General features: G+C 37.7%; 1 protein-coding gene across 1 annotated transcript in view; it reads right to left on the bottom strand.

The window, feature by feature from the left end:
- Positions 1-14,716, bottom strand: part of COX7B2 (cytochrome c oxidase subunit 7B2) — a 146,926-nt gene extending 132,210 nt beyond the window's left edge. The window contains exon 1 of the mRNA XM_081813087.1: positions 14,644-14,716. The gene's annotated coding sequence lies outside the window, so the exon portion shown is untranslated. The remainder of the gene's footprint in view (positions 1-14,643) is intronic.
- Between the last annotated feature and the right edge of the window lie 2,850 nt (positions 14,717-17,566).

Here is a 17,566-nt window from a genome sequence, read left to right as displayed (position 1 = left end):
TCCCCAGTTGCCTCACCCCTGCAGAATTAGGAGACTTTACCCTGCAGGCAGCTTGGAGAATGAAAACAAAGGCAGGACTTGGCCTAGGCCAGGGATTCCTCTGCCACCTCCTGGATAATCCTCCCTCCTACCAGGAGCTATTTATCAGGCCAGAGCCAGTAGGCTGCCAACCCCTGCTGAAGGCATTGATGCCCAAAACGGAAGGCCTGCTTGCTGTGCTGACACTACTCTTAATGACTCAAACATCTGGAAAACAACATTGCACAGTGACTATCAGAACTTCCCTGATAAGCAATAACTCACATGCTGCGTATTGTGCATTAGAAGCAAAATGGGAGTAGCAAAGTGATGTCCCTTAGAAGGTGCCACAAGAATTTAGTGCTTTCCTTTGAGGCAGAGACTTTGGTTCTCAGAGGGGTGCCGTCAGGTAATAGACACTGCATCCCACCAAACTTCAATGAATTCCTTTAGAATTATAGGAAACAAGCCACATTTAAATCCTGGTCTATTTCCAGCTTGTTAACACCAATGTTAAGAATTTAAGTATTATTTTTAAGTAATAGGTTTGTTTCAAATCACAAAAACAATACATAACAAGTCAAGTAACAGTGATGGACAGGTTATTGTATTTCTAAAGAGGACACATTACTACATTTCTTCTTGAATAATTATACTGCCAAGATACACCTTCCCTATTCATCTCTTGTTTATACTTCCTTCAATTCCCAATTCTCTCTCTTGCCCTAATCCCTCACCCTCAGTACCAATACCACAAAGCAAGCACCAACAGGTTTTTTTTACAGTAAGTGGGCAGCTACTTATCTGTATTTTCTAGTGTTCCCATAATGATCATGTATTACTTAATTAAACAAACCTGGGGGGAAAGTCCATTTGGTAGAACTAGTTAAACCATCCTTATAAAAAGTCCCCCTATTTCCATCACCAACTATGTTTATTTTTATTTTTAAGATTTTATTTATTTATTTGACAGAGAGAGGCACAGCAAGAGAGGGAACACACGATGACCTGAGCCGAAGGCAGACGCTTACCGACTGAGCTACCCAGGCGCCCCACCAACTAAGCTTATTATCTACCTTCTCTTTGGCTAGGACTTAACATCGTCCTTGTTAGGTCTGGCCTTGGATCTAAAAGTGTGGTCCTATTAGAGACTGCCACCTGTTCCCTAGATTTAGGTTCTGTCACAAACGGTCTCAGCTTGGAATTCTTCCCCATATTCACCAGGCCTAACATCACAGTACTCTATCACTTTTCTTCAAGTCAGGGATACTTTCAGACACTTTAACACTCCTTGTTTTACTCACTGAATTCTGTTTCCCAATGTTGCTTTGGTGCATCCAAGCAGGCTAGGTACTGTGTGTGTGTGTGTGTGTGTGTGTGTGTGTGTGTGTGTGTGAGAGAGCGCGCAACAGAGACACAGAGAGACTAGATCAAAGGACAAATGTACATTCAAGCACAAGGTAATGGTAACACAGAAAGAGTGAAGTCTAATTTTATGTGAAAAGCATGCCTTCTGAGTAGTAGTTAATGAGGACAAAAGTCAAATCCCCTCGTCTTTTTTTATTAAGGTATTTTAGGACAGGAGCAAAGGGCTCTGAACACAAATACTGCTCAATAAATATTGTTGGCTTACCCCAACTATGTAAGCACATACACATGCCCACACACTAAAATAAAACTGGTATCATGATGTTAATAATGGATGATTCTGAGGAGTGGAATTTTAAAAAACTACTTCTCTGCTTTTTTCTGCAATATTTTGTTGTTTTTCCAATATTTCCTCATTAATCTAGTATATGTTACTAGAAAAAATGACTTACACAAAGGAATAAATGCCAGCAGCATGAGTGCTAGGAACTTTACCTAAGCATGAAAACCTCTAACTGCACAGTCAGCTGAGCTCAGCTCTAGAAATAATGATCTAGAATGATCTAGCTGAAGGCAGTAGGACAGCCGACTTAAGCCCCCACTACACAGAATCTGGAATGACTCCTGAAGCTTTATGTTACTGTGGTGTGTTTGAGTAGAAAAGCAGCCTAAGTCTAGGTCTTCCTTAATATGTGGCATATTTTCATAATCACAGGGACTTGGCTTTTATTCTAGTACAGATTAGCTGCTAAAAGCTGGGTCTGGCAATGGCCTTGAAACTAAAATGAACTTGACCATGGATATACTCCCCTTTACCTATCCCAACAGAAGGATGCTGCTCTAAAGCAAATGGAGCCCCTAGGACATTAATGATGCCTTCTTCATTCATTCACTAAACATTTACTCAGTGACTACCCTATGCCAGGACATTTTAGACTCTGGGAATATAAAAGAGGAACAATCGGACCATGTCATGTCTCACAGAGATCTTATATTCTACTTGGAGATAGAGGCAATAAACCAAGAGATAAAGAAAAATAAAGGAGAAGGGTGCTACTTTGAGCAAAACAGGCAGTGAAGTTTTCTCTGACAAACTGACACTTAAAGAGAAACTAAAAGAAGTTCAACAGTAAATCATATGAACATTTGGATAAAGATCACTATGGACAGAGGGAACAGTAGTTCAAACACCAAGGTGGAGTCCTTCCAGTGTTGAATAGCAAAACAGCGGGAGAATAGTGACTAGGGATAGAAACTAGGTAGTCTGGAATCAGATAATATAAGGTCTTTAGGCCATAGTAAGCATTTTCGATTTTATTGAGTGTGATGGGAAATCATTAGAGGGTTTTATTCAGAGGGTAATTGCATTTTTACACTTTAAATGGATCCTTCTGACCACATGTGAAGTATAGCTTAATGGAAGCAAGAACAGACATAGGGGTAGGAAGATAAAATAAAGAGTCCAGGCTAGAAAAGATGATGGCTTGAATGAAAGCTGATGACAACAGAAATGGATAGAGGTAGTCAGATTCAGAATAAATTTCAAAGTGTAGAACCAACAGTTTTGCTGATGTGGGATGTGAAATGAGGACTGGCGGGGTGACATCAAAATTTTTGGCCTGTTACCATTTACTTGAAGAGGAACACTGTGGGAGAAACAGATGTGGTACAGAAAAATCAAGAATTCAAGTCTGGATATGTCAGGTTTAGGTACACAGTTAGATATGGGTCTGAAGTTCAGGGGAAAGATTCAGGTCACAGAATCTGGGGAAACTTTAATATAGGGATAGTAATTTAAAGACCACCTAGAAAGTGAATGTATCTGAAGAAAAGGAAGTGTCCAGGGTCAGAGTCCTGTGGTATTTCAACATTTAGGGTCAGAATGAGGTAGGGGACTAATAAGAGAGGACTGAAAGGACAATGAACACAGAGAGGTCAAAAAAAAAAGATGCCCCCAAAGCCAACTGAACAAAGTGTCTAAGAGAACGCACTGTGAGTAACACAACTATGTAAAGTTTCCTTGTCTTCTCTCTGATCGCAGAGCCCTGCAGGAAAGACATTAGCTTACATCAAATTTAAGTTTTCCCCATCCCTTTGAAATGTATGTAGTAGACTAGTGAATATAATGCCATCCCATTATGGGTTAGTTTGTTTAGCCCTCTTGCTTCTTCCTCTTCTTCTCCAGCTTCTGTCACTAGCGAATGACACTGGATTTACAAGCTAAAGAAACCACAGATTTTTCAGAGTCACACGTCCTAAAAGCTGAGTTTGACTGTGAGCAGTTTGACTGTAAAACGAAATTAAATCGCAGGCATGTTATTCTGATTCAGTGAAAACGAGTCTCACATGTAAATAAGGTCTCTTTTGTTCCAGCTCTGTGCAAGGGACCTCTTATATGTATTTGTTTATTTCCTTACTTTCACCCTGTTCAGTTAAATGTATTTTTAGCTATTGTTGGACATCATTCAGAAGAGGCAAATACTAAGGACTATAATCGAGTATAACCCAAAGGTTCCAAAGAACAGCCTACTTGGGGCGCCTGGGTGGCTCAGTTGGTTAAGCGACTGCCTTCGGCTCAGGTCATGATCCTGGAGTCCCGGATCGAGTCCCGCATCAGGCTCCCTGCTCGGCGGGGAGTCTGCTTCTCCCTCTGACCCTCCCCCCTCTCATGTGCTCTCTCTCTCTCTCATTCTCGCTCTCTCAAATGAATAAATAAAAAAATAAAATCTTAAAAAAAAAAAAAAAAGAACAGCCTACTTAACACATCAGTGTCAAAGAAAAAGCACCTTTCCTCCCAGGAGAATCAGATTCCCTCTTGTTAACTCCAGCAGCTTGTGAGTCTTCCTGACTTTGGTATTAATTGCAGGGATTATTGGTATTACTGTTATAGATTATAGTATAGACTAAAAAGAAGAGCAATATCACAAGTGTTCTTTATCAGACTTCACTGATATTGTTGCAAATGTTAGTGGGACAAATCTATCAGGAATGTCACGAGTTAATATAGGTAGACAGTACAAGTGTACATCTTTTAAATCAGTATCATGTATCTTTATTTCTTGATGGAATTTATGATGCATCTTAAAATAGGTATTTACTGGCTTGCCATGATAGAGAAACTGAAGCACACAAGGGCATCCATTCCTTGTATATGAGTTACTTTGGGGACTTGCCATCAGTTTGTACAGAAGGCAGAGCTCAGTGCACTTAAAGAGGTGATTTACTCAATGGTGCCTGACTCCTTCACCCCAAACCTTGGCCTTCTTCCTCACATCCAATTTCATTAGAAAAAAATGACTCATAAGGAGACAAAAATCAAAAGCTGTCCCACATCTTCAGAAAATAAGGACCAAAATAGGTCACTGTATCCCCAGACCACTAGCTATTTTGCTAAGATTTTATTGTTGTTGTTGTGGAAATAAGTTTTTCATGGATAAATAAGGTTGGGGAATGACTAAATTTTTTTTCTAAATTTTGTTGTATTTGTCATTTTTAATGTATAATTATAAATATTTACTTTCTTACCTAAATTGATATACATAACTTCCAATTTTTTATACAGGGCCCCCCAAATTGTGTATGCTCCTGTCTGCACCAAACCCTCAGTTCCCTGAGGTAAAATGTATTCATTAAAATCACATAGCTGGAAAATGATTATAAGTGGACTTTGAAGCTAGGGCTGTTTGGGCTCCAAGAGTTATTTCTATAGCACCATTACCACCTTCATCATTTAAACCTCAGTGCAAATGAATTTCATCTTCTCTAGAAAATAAATAATTTTGAAGAAGAGAGAAAATCAATGAGGATTTTAGAGATAAGGATATTATCAGGCACAGAAAAGAGGCTAGAGGTACCTAAAGATAACCTACTCCCACTTCACAATTTTGCCTAGACGTGTGCTATTAGTCTCGTGTTACAGGGCTGGCTAAAAAAAGAATTACTCATCAAGTCTACAACAGTATAAACTTTTATTTTGTCCTTACCCTTGCATTTCTAAAAATTTGACTATGGTTTCACAATTGGCATGCCCATGAGATTGTCTGATTGAGAAAAAGAAAAATCTGCCGTATACCCTTTATTTATGGAAATCTCTATCTCAGAGGTACCAACCTACTTTTATTTTTGGATGCCTTGTATTATCGTGGTGGTTGTGCTACTACCGGCAAATTGCACACCCAATTAATAAAATAACTAATTGAAGCTAGCATTAAGCATGCTAATAAGGCTACAGGATTATTTCCTAAAACAATTACACCAGTAATGTAAAACGGTTACAACAGGCAGATAGACAAACCAATTATACTTGATTTTTTTTTTTTTTTGGAAGATTCACAGTAGCTCTGCTATTAAATAAGCTGGTGGAAAAGCCTTCCTCTGGGGACTATTTTCCTAATTCACTTCATACCATGCTAGCACTGACAAAGAAAAAAATGGACTAAAAGTACAAGGTTCTATAATAGGAGTAAACTTCAACACACCTAATACACAGTTAGGGCAATTGAACATTGTATTTTTTGCCAATAGCAAGCAACAGGCACCTTTTTGCTTTTACTAATGCAGCTCAGCTGATATGAGCAGACAGAATTGAAAGAACTGAAAGTGCTTTATCATTCGCAGCCAAATTTCAATTTTCTCTTTCAAGTACAGTTGAATGCATTTTCTTTGCAACCCAAAGACAGAAGATCTTGATTACTATTGCAAAAATAATCTCAGCCTTTGTGTGAAGAATACAGGGAAAATAAATAGTCCCTCTGGATGATGTGTCAGCCTGTGAACTTACAAAACAAGATATATTCTTAGAGGTAGGAAAATTAAATTAAGGTGAAATGGCACACCCATTAAAATGACAACCGAAGGCTTATTTTTGTAGGCCATAGCTGGCTTCCCAATTGTCCTTTGTCCTTAGCTTCACCCAGGCGCACAAACAGAACCAGGAACAAACAGGGTCAAGACAGGGGCAAGTGTCTTTAAATACAGGTCCCTCAGACTATGGACCCTGCCATGAACTGCTACTCTTTTGTAAAATTAAGGTTCCAACTCCCTTATCCCCTGCCTTCCCCTACCACCACTCTTATTTCAAGTCTTTAGGCAGAAACGAAGTTGGTATCTCTCCATATTTCTTCTCATTTTCATTCTCGTAAACACTATCAATCCAACACCATCTCAGTTGGTGTCTGAAACAGAAGGCGGCTAAGCATTCACCCAAGTTTTAGGAAAAGCTCTATTTCTTGGTGTTACCTTTGTTTGATCCCCACTCAACAGACAAACATCACCTGGGATTCTGCTGAGAAACAGAGTAGTAACTGCCTGCAGTAGCAGAAGACATAATTTAGGAACCAACGCATTTTTGTCCCCTCAAGTATTCTCTTTCCTCAGCACTGCTCTCCCATCACCGCACACACTCCTACCCTCCCCACTCTACTGCTCAAATTTAATAGTCTATTCACAATTCAGCCGACAAATCACTCTGCAATAATGGGTGACAGTGGTTTAATGTGCAAATTTACATGGATATAAGAGTTCAAGCTTCCCAATTTCACACCCCACCCCATCCTGGAAAATACTTTAAACCAAGAGATTAATGCGGATTTCTCAGACCTCATTTTCTTTCACCTCCCATCAAAATTTGGTATAGTTAACATGTTGTTTAAGCCCTGACACTTGGGTTTTTTGTAATTCAAGTGCCCGACTTAAGTTCTCATTGATGAGGCACAGGCTTCAATGCGACATGGCCTTCAAAGACTGTGATCTTGAACAAACACACTGTCAGCCACAAAAGTAAAAGAGCCAGGCCACTCCCTAGGCTTCTTTGTTTGAGAGATCTTGGCTGATTTCAGTAACTGTCCATTTGGGCTGCTTATTTTTTCTCTTCCTGCACTTTATTTATTTATTTATTTATTTATTTATTTATTTATTTATTTATTAAAAGATTTTATTTATTTATTTGACAGAGAAAGACACAGCGAGAGAGGGAACACAAACGGGGAGTGGGAGAGGGAGAAGCAGACTCCCTGCCGAGTAGGGAGCCCGATGCGGGACTCGATCCAGGGACTCCAGGATCATGACCTGAGCCGAAGGCAGTCGCTTAACCAACTGAGCCATCCAGGCGCCCTCTTCCTGCACTTTAAATTCCCACTCCTATCTTGTAAATTCACGAATAAACAGCTGGAGAAACCCTAGAACCCCCACCCTCAATCCCAATAAAAGCAGAACCTCAGGCCCACACTATCTTCCTCCTTCCCTTCCTCCTCCTCTCCCTCCTTCCCCTCCCCCAACTTGACCTTGCTGTGTGACCCCAAGTGTGCCATGTAATTTATAAGACTTACAAGTAATAAACCTTTTTTCAAAGTTTCCTGATGGTTACTGCAGAGGGCATCTTGCAACCATAATAAGAACCATTAGGGCCAGTCCAGCCACAACACTGGTTATGACAGGCTGAGACTGGCATACAACACCACCTTAATTTGACATTGCTATTTCTTCAGCTTCCCTAGCTATACCGGCTATGTTCTCTGACCCTCACCTCTCCGTTTTTCCTCCTAAATCTCTTTGAAGTATTTCTCTAAAATCTCTTTGGACTTGTAACTCAGAAGGTTTACTCATTCTGGTAACAGCTATCACCTTTAGACTGATGAATTCTAAACTTTTATCTCTTAACTAGAATTCCAGTAATATATGTTCAATGTCTATACAGGGATTTTTCTTCTGGATATAGTCACCAGCCAATACCCAAATATGCATAAAAATTAATTTGCTGCTTTCCTTTCCAAATTTATCTTTTTTTCCGAATCCTTAAGTTACCTCTAAATTACCTCTCCCTTCCATTCATAAATTAAGTCTAGAAAAACTGTTGATTCTTCTTTTGAATTCTCTGTTCCAAAGGCCAAAATTAAATTACATGTTCTCATCATTTATTGCTTAGGTTATTCCAGTATTTCCCTAATTGTTCTTCCTGACACAAATCTCTTTCCATTCAATTTACCAATGACCAATTTTCCTAAAATACTGTTTCTCATTCTTTTGCTTTCCTGTTTAAAAACTGTGATGATTCTACATTGCCCGTAGCATATTATCTTAAACTCTTTGTTCTAACCTGATAGGTTCATTGCTGATGGCATATCTCCTTCTGTTCCCTAATTACAGAAGTAACTAATGAATCACAGTGTACTTTAAAATTATCTTATAAAATCATGAAGAAGGGTTGTTCCATCACTTCTTGTTGATCACTGTATGTCACTAGAAAAAAAAGTTCATTTTAGTTTCCACCCCTGATATACTATTTTCTCTCTTTACTTCATACAAAAAGGTCCAACTCATGTACCATATCCTCCACCAGATACTATCAGTACTTCAACCTACACTGACCCTTCAACTACTGCAGATTCACAACATTCTGTATTATACTTCATCTGAAGTAGCTTTGTCTTTCCAGTTAGGTATATAGTAACTTACCTGAAAAACCATCATAGTTTTAAACACACAAATTTAAAAGAGTTTGAATCCTTATAACTAGAATCTAAAAGATGAGTTATGAAAGGCAGCAAATAAGAGATTATCTCCCAACTACTGGGTTTAGCTACTAGTAGAGAATAAAGTCCCTATGCCTTAGTAGGCATAAAATCCATTTTTATAAAGCTCTGGAGAAAATGGAAACCTAAGGGCACTTCAGGAGGCACGTGTGTGTTTGTGATATATGTACATAAATGTATGTGGGGGGGGTACTCTTTTACCAAGGAAGGTAAATAATTTGTGAGCTAAATAGCCTTCTATGAGGAAAATGCAGACTCCTCTCTGTAGATTTCAAGGCTCATGACAGACAACATCCAACCTAAATTTTAGCCACAAATTCATTTCATAAGTGAAATAAATAAGTATAGAAGTAATTTCCATTTTATTCTTTCTGCAACATGGACACAGGCATTTTTTAATATCTTAAAATAATAAGCATAATTATTATTACAATGAGGATCATTTGTGGAGTATTTGCTATGCCCCAGGCATAGTATTAATATCTTTATTCAGCAGAAATGATAAAAATGATATCATCAATGTGTAGGAAAATAAAACAGTCTTGGATTTTTCATTGTTCCTATCAAAAGTCCAAGCCTCCTGCAACATGAAAATGTATTTAAAGTTAGAGAATCTTTTCATTTCTCCTAGAAAATATTTCCATATATTACAGGATTGAATCTGTAGCCATTTCTTCCCCAAATTAGAGTGCTAACTGCTCTGATCCAAAAGGATAATAAAACTTACCTTCCTCGAAGACAAAAGGTTACATTCTGGGACAGGTACCTAGGTACTGGGTAAAAGTGCTGGGCAGACTATTTCTAGGTATTTACATTTCATGAAGGAATGAGACCCAGGACTTGGGAGACATCTCTAGTTGTGAGACACACAGAGCTATCTGAATTCTGGGGAGATCTTACTTACAGACCAAAGTATTATAGTTAGGAATCAGGCCCATAATGTTTCCAGTTTCAGAAAGGGAGAAAGATAGCTGCCTCCTTACCGCATAAAAAGCAGGGAAAAACTGTTTTTTCATGTTCTTCACCTACGGAGAGTTTGGCCACTTGGGTAGAAACACTGATCTAGCTCTTATTGTGTCACCACAAAGGTAAAGCTGGAGGCACGGGTGGTGATGTTTTTATTATTAAAGAAAATCTGTCAGTGATACAAAGCGCCTCGTGTATGCCTTCACAATAAAATAAAGATGAAGATCTCTAACAGAAATAAAACTTTTTAAAAGCTCCCTAGAAAATGGGCAAAGAACATGAAAGCCAATTCACACAAAAATTCAAATGGCCCTTCAACAAATGAAAAGATATCCAACTCATTCATATCTTATTATGAAATAATAAAAATTAACACTGAAAAAACATTTTTCACCTACAGACTAGCAAAAACCTAAACATTCCTGTTAATGAGGCTATGATGAAGCAGAATGAGAAATGGTAAGAGTCTTACGGAATCTGGCAATATATAAACAATACTACATACCCACTCATATTTGATTTGGCAGTTCAACTTCTAAGAATTTATACTACAGAGACACCTGCCAAGAATGACAAGTATATATGTTTATTACCACACTATTTGTAATTGCAGAAAAATGGAAGTCACCCAAGTGTCCACTAACAGGAGACTAAGTAAACTGTGACACATTCACATAACACTATTAATACTATGCAGCTGTCAGAAAGAATGAGAAGCTCTCTATATACTGGTATGAAAATATGTCCAGAATATGCAGTTAAGTGAAAAAAAAAACAAGGTGCACTGATTAAGTTCTTTTCTTTTGTAGAGAAAGGGAAAAAATTAAGAAAATTATTCATATTTGAATTCATTTGCATTTTAAAAAATGACACAAAAGGCATATATAGTATAGGACCTACTAAATCATTTACCTAGCTAGCCTAACTTGAGCCAGACTGCCCGGGTCTGGTCTCTGCCATTTACAAATCAATTAACCTCTTTGGGCCTATCTATAAAATGGGAATTATAGGAATTCTTACATAATAGGGCTGATACCGAAAATAAATGGGTTAACATTTGCAAAATACATAGGACAGTACTAGGCACTTAGTAAGTATTATAGAACTGTTTGTTAAACAACTAAGTAAAATGTGGAGTAGATAGAAGATTTGTCAATGTATAGTTTTTTTATATCACTTCAGTTTTTATTTTTATTTTTTTTAAAGATTTTATTTATTTATTTGACAGAGAGACAGAGACACAGCGGGAGAGGGAACACAAGCAGGGGGAGTGGGAGAGGGAGAAGCAGGCTTCCCGCAGAGCAGGGAGCCCGATGCAGGGCTCGAACCCAGGACCCTGGGATCATGACCTGAGCCGAAGGCAGACGCTTAACGAATGAGCCACCCAAGTGCCCTCACTTTAGTTTTTAAACGGTTTTTGAGTTTTGGCTATATGGTTCAAAAACAGTAAATGAATACATAAACTTAAGAAAACTGGCCCTACCCCATGAAGTGTAAATATAAGCCATTCTCAGATCTTAAATTATTCCCCAAACACTCTGTTCTTAGAAACCAGAATTGAATGGCATCTAAAGGAATAAGGGACCTGGAAATATTTTTAGTTTCAGCTTCACTGGAATGCTTGTCAGTTTGTGTGAGTAGCAGACTCCAGAAAACTTCTATTAAAACATTAATTCTGACACTATAGATTCATCATATCTAGGAACAAAATGCACTTAGCATACTGCTGTTTCTCTCACAGAATGACACTTGAGACATTCCTGCCTTCCAGAAAAGTTTAAAAGCTTGCAACCAGAATCACCAAATTTTATTTGAAGTACAATATTTTCTTCCGCAACGTATTTTAAAAACCTCTTCATCTCCAGTCCCTCCTTTAACCCCCAGTTTCTGGCACTCTGGTACTGCTGGAAGTGGACTCTATCTTACGAAACAGGGGCTACTATCTTCAGGAAGCAGGTATTTTCAATCCTATACCACAAGTGGCTCTTTCCACCATCTCGTTAGGGAATTGCAAAGCTAGTGAAGCCTGCCTCTTAGAGAGGGTTTCTAGCTTATCCCATTTGTTTCGGCTGGCAAATCACTCTCAACCGATTCCTGAACTGAAGCCGCAATTGATGTTTCTGAAGCCTGAGTCCCTAGAGGCCCAATAAGAACCAATACCTCTTCAGGTGCTCCTCTGGGCACTGTCTTTCATCAATGAATTGTTCAGACCTTGAGTAGCATTTTTTTCTGCTACATATTTTTCTGCAGCAATGAAATATGCCTCTAGTTTTTATTTTCTTCTATTCTCTTCTACACTTTTCAGAAAGTTTTCATTTTTTAACTATTTACTGTTTAGAAAGTTAAGTTTCTAACTGCTTAACCTGCTATTAATTTGGTCTCTTCTCCAAAACATATAGGATTATTGCTGATTGCTAGAAATGAGTACTTGCCTTCCTTTTTATCTCTTTTAGACATTAGGTTTTTTTCCTAAAATAATCCTTTATTTCTTAAATTCCAGAATCATCTCCATCAACAATAACGAAATCACTCAATTCTGAGTTTACTAAAGCATCTACTCTTTAAAAAAAAAAAAAGTTCTTGGGCGCCTGGGTGGCTCAGTTGGTTAAGCGACTGCTTTCGGCTCAGGTCGTGATCCTGGAGTCCCTGGATCGAGTCCTGCATCGGGCTTCCTGCTCGGCAGGGAGTCTGCTTCTCCCTCTGACCCTCCCCCCTCTCATGTGCTCTCTCTCATTCTCTCTCTCTTAAATAAATAAATAAAATCTTTAAAAAAAAAAAAGTTCTTTTTTCCTCCTCCATTCCCCTGGGATGTGTAATTCCACACAGGAACTTTTCTCCCATCAGACTAGCATTAAGCCCATCCAAGCTTGGACCTAAGTTATCCTCTTGCCTGGCTCTTTTTAATATGCCCCATCTTGCCGAATCTTGAGTCCTAATTCTTGGGCATGCTCCCTCTAAGCACAAACTATACTTCTATACAAACCTACAATTACTGTATCACCTTAAAAATCACCTAATGAGGGGCCTGGGTGGCTCAGTCGGTTAAGCATCCAACTCCTGATTTCAGCTCAGGTCATGACCTCAGGATCATGGAATCAAGACCCCTCGCAGGCTCCAAGCTCAGCCGGGAGTCTGCTTGAGGATTCTACCCCTCTCCCTTGGCCCCTATCCCTTCACACCCTGACTGACTTGCAAGCACTCTCTAAAATAAATAAATCTTTTTAAAATCACCTAATGATACTTTGTGTATTCTACAGGTCTTTCCCAATCTCTAAGATGCTGTTCTAATGCCTTTTATATCACCCCTTATCTGTGACCTCTCAATAGTTTCCTGTTTCCCGACTCTTTCTGAAGGTATTATTCCATTTGATATCCTGCCTCTTTCTCTTTTTGATTACTTTTACACCTAGGCCCTTATTTCAATCTAATAACTGAACACCTTTCCCTTTTCCAATACTCTGTTGAAGAGAATTTAGATCCCTTTGAATCTCCATTTCTTTTTCACAGATGTCTACTTGAACTTCAAATTATTTTCTGTCACCTTTGTCCCATTCGTCCCCTAGTTTCTCTATTTTCTTAAAAAAAAAGTTTTATTTTCCTCCAGCAAATTGTTTTTTGTTTCCATTCTTCCATAACTCTGTATTAACCTGAAGCACAAGTTTTAAACTACCCTAACACCTTAAACTCCAAAGCGAAATCAATTATTAGAGCCAAAGCATTCCAAGAACAAGCCCTTTTTTGTTTGCTTTCTAAGCCACTGTTTTTGCAATATTTTATTAAGTTGTTTTTCATCCTCAATTTAAGAAGGTATACGCTCTTTACAGAAAGGGCCCCAATTCTTCTTTAATTTGATAGCCATCAACCTCCTACTATGAGTCTGAATCTCAGCAATCAAAAGTCCTAGTCAGACAATATGGAATTATCAAATTCAGAGCCACCTGCAAGCAAAAGATAAGAGCAACTTTTAAACCTACAGACAAGTCATATGACTCCTAGATTTGTCCTTCCAACATTCCTTCCCTTGCCTCTGAAAGGGGGTCAAAACAACCTAAGAGTGGATCATAATCTGAGAAGACTTTCTACGCTACCAGCCGAGGCCTGGCACTAAATACTTCCAGCAGGCACTGCTGGATATAGTATGAACACCAACACCTAAAAAAGGCTGGTACATGAAAACACTCGCTTTACAACCTAAACTTTGTCTCAGACAAGGCTACGTAGGAAAAAATTACGTATTCAGTTTAAGGTCAAGCAGTAGCAACTGTTTGACTAGGATGCTTTAGTAAGGATGTCTCAGCACTCCTAGTCAAATTTTGCTTGCTGCGTCCCTCAAAGGTTGCCTGCCTTTGCTTACTGCCGAAAGCATGGTGTTTACTTTTATAAAGCCAACCACTCTCCCGTGGAAAAATTGCCATAAACTGTAACAATCCACTACCACTGAAAATATGTGGTTAGTGCCTTGTCCAGTATCATCAAAGTTTAACACCTCCCACTTCAGCCATGCCAGAAGCATGCCTGAAGCTTTCTCCACACTCTACAACACAGAATTCCTTTTTCATTTTCTCTTTACTCCCACTCTATATCCTGGATGTTGGGGTGCGAGGAGATTCCGATTCGTAATGCCTCTCTTTTACCCTGAGGGAACTAAGAGCAAAGCGGCAGGGAAACCAAAATATTCCTTTATAACTGCTAAATGATATACTGAAGACCGTGGCTGGTATGTTGCAGGTTTACTGACTCTGAACCCCAGCATGAGACTTACCAACGACGCCACAGACGGCACCGACGCCACAGCACGCACGCAAGATGGCGCAGAGGTAAATCACCCAACAACGTTACAGCCCGGAGGGGCGGAGCTAAGAGGGCACTTCCTCTGAGCAGCTCCTCCCTAAGAGAAAAGGAAAGGGCGGGTCACAAAGCTAATGCCCGCTTTCCAAATTGACCAATCAGATCACTGATTGCCACCACCGCCACAGGAAGAAGAGACAGAATCATTAGGCGTGTTGTTCTTACATATGTACCTCCACAGTGGAGGAAACTGCTTTGGGAATTAAGTGTTCCCGCTCCTCACTGTAATCCAATCTCTCATGTAGAGACCTTTAACTTCCGTGTCACAGCAATCTTTTGGCAAGCTCACTGGCTCTTTCAGTTACATCTTCATCCCAGTTGGTCAGAAGGGAACTTGGAGTTGCCTTTAACCGCAAATCGAGCTGTTGTAGTGTATCTCACCCCTCCTAAACATGCCAACTATGTGTGGACAATATATTATATGGTAACCGTATAAGATATTGTCCAAACTAGGCCACTTGAAAATAAAAGGAGAATATAAAGTTAATTACGATTATAAACTTTATATTGGTGGACTTATAAAAAGTATAATTCAAAATTCATTTCATAAAATGAGATTACTTCTAAAAATTAAAATAACTGCATTCAAGCAAAAACTTTAAAAATGTCTTTATGTTGATAATATGAACACTAAAAATAACGGAATGATAATTCTTGGCACATATTAATGTATTTTAGAGTTTCAGCCTTAATTGTCCATAATACTGGGTCACTAATATTTTTCTGAAAACTACATTTTTAATATGGAATTATTGTTGTTTTTAATGTTTTAATTGTTTTCTCAAATATGTATTTTATGTTTGATATATGGGAAATTTTGACACCTTCAATTTGCTCTTCACTGTAGATTCTATTTTATATTAAAGAAAATAAACTAAGAAATTACACTAAACAGAAAATATCCCTTCTGTTTTTTCATATTGAAGTATAAATTTTTCAGCCCAAATATTTTCACAAGTACTATCTTTTTTTTGCCTCTATTCAGAGCACCAGTCTTCAGCAAATATTTGACCTGAGCTTCATCAAATAAGTTTTCTGTTATTTATGATTCTTTTGAAGGTTTTGTCAAATTTAGATGATGCAAATTAGAAAGCCTTTTAAATTTAATTTTATTTCTCTAAAAATGTAAATTTATTCAATTATAATGGGAGATACATCAAAAAATTTCTCATATGGGTTAAAATATTCCAAGGTATAACTGCAGAATTTCAAGGTTAAGTCTTACATTATACATCATCTAAAATCCAATTGAATTCATTCATTAAGGTTATTCCTTGATCTTGTAGGGGTAAATTTAAATGTCTTTCTGTGTTGCAGGCTTTTTTTTCAATAACTGTAATCTGCAAAAGCCTCAAAATCTGAATTTTATCAGCATAAATTTTTTGAATTGTTTGATTAAAAATTTCTAAATGATTTTTAACACAATGCAACAAAATTTTATAAATTTTGTTTATAAAAAGTTCAGTACCTTTGTAGACCATTTAAATTTATTTACAAAGTGTATTTTTTAAAAAACAAATACTTGGGTGCCTGGGTGGCTCAGTTGGTTAAGCGACTGCCTTCGGCTCAGGTCATGATCCTGGAGTCCCAGGATCGAGTCCCACATCGGGCTCCCTGTTCAGCAGGAAGCCTGCTCCTCTTTCTCCCCCTCCCTCTGCTTGTGTTCCCTCTCTCTCTCTCAAATAAATAAATAAAATCTTTAAAAAAAAAAAAAGAAAATTGGTTAAAAAACAAATACTTGCACAATTTTATTTAGGAGCAACAAAGAAAACACGTGCTGTTATGTTTAAGAATCTTTTGTTGTTGTTGTTGGTATTCAATTCTAGTTTTAGCACAAAAAAAATTTATAGTTTGAATCATCAAACTTATATATAACAATTTTATGAATTTTCATTATTACAGTTTATATGTCAATTGCAGTTTGGTTGGATTTATGAATTATGTGTACAACACAGACAATTATAGTTATTCCATAGTTTTCTTAATTTAATAAGAATTTATTTTTTACTATGATTAGACTCTATCCAATTTAAATTCCTACTAAACTATGAATAGTTTTATTTTAAATATAATCCTTTAACTAAGTACTAGTAAATAATATTTACAATAATAACAGATATTTTACTTTCAAAAAATGAATTTTCAAGCTTCAGTTTGGTTTCATGAATGGAACAGAAAAATATAAAAACACTGTAAGTTATTTAATTGATTTACTATATGAAGTATTAGCTAAAAATGATAAAAGCTGGCCTTATGTAACAGCCATCATGACAGGACATACATGCACTGAAAAACTTGGGATTAAAAAGAGGAAAAACTAATTATATGAATTGTAATTTATTCTAAAAGAAAACTTCTGTTTCACAGTGTTATATGTACATGTACTTTCTGCAGCCATGGGTTAATTTCTTCTCTTTCCATACAGTCCTCTTAAAATAACGACTAACCTTTGCAATAGATACTGATGGTTCTTCTGTGGGTCTATGTCTTCTGGTTTTCATAGTGATATCACTAATGTTCTCATGGTGATGATAAATATTGACACTTTTACATATTATTTATCAACTTTCTTGAAAACAGAAATTTAGTATGTAAAATCTCATTAACATTTTCCTTTGGCATCTTAGGCCTAGAGGCCCCCTGCATCTGAAAGCCCTGTACATGGACCAGACCACAATTGGATGATACCCCAAGTCAACAGCAGGGGGACCAGCAACAGATATGTTGCCTACAGCCCTCCTAAGACTAAGAGCTATCTTTCCTAGCTATCCTGAGTTGCTAGTGACCCAGATCATCTTGCCTTATTAATAATTGTCTTGTATAGTACTCGTAATAGA

This window comes from Leptonychotes weddellii, chromosome 2 (genome assembly GCF_054177405.1).
Source record: "Leptonychotes weddellii isolate Sample4059 chromosome 2, ASM5417740v2, whole genome shotgun sequence".
Taxonomy (NCBI): domain Eukaryota; kingdom Metazoa; phylum Chordata; class Mammalia; order Carnivora; family Phocidae; genus Leptonychotes; species Leptonychotes weddellii.
The sequence above is the reverse complement of the archived record's forward strand: the minus strand, read 5'-3'. Positions and strand labels throughout refer to the sequence as shown.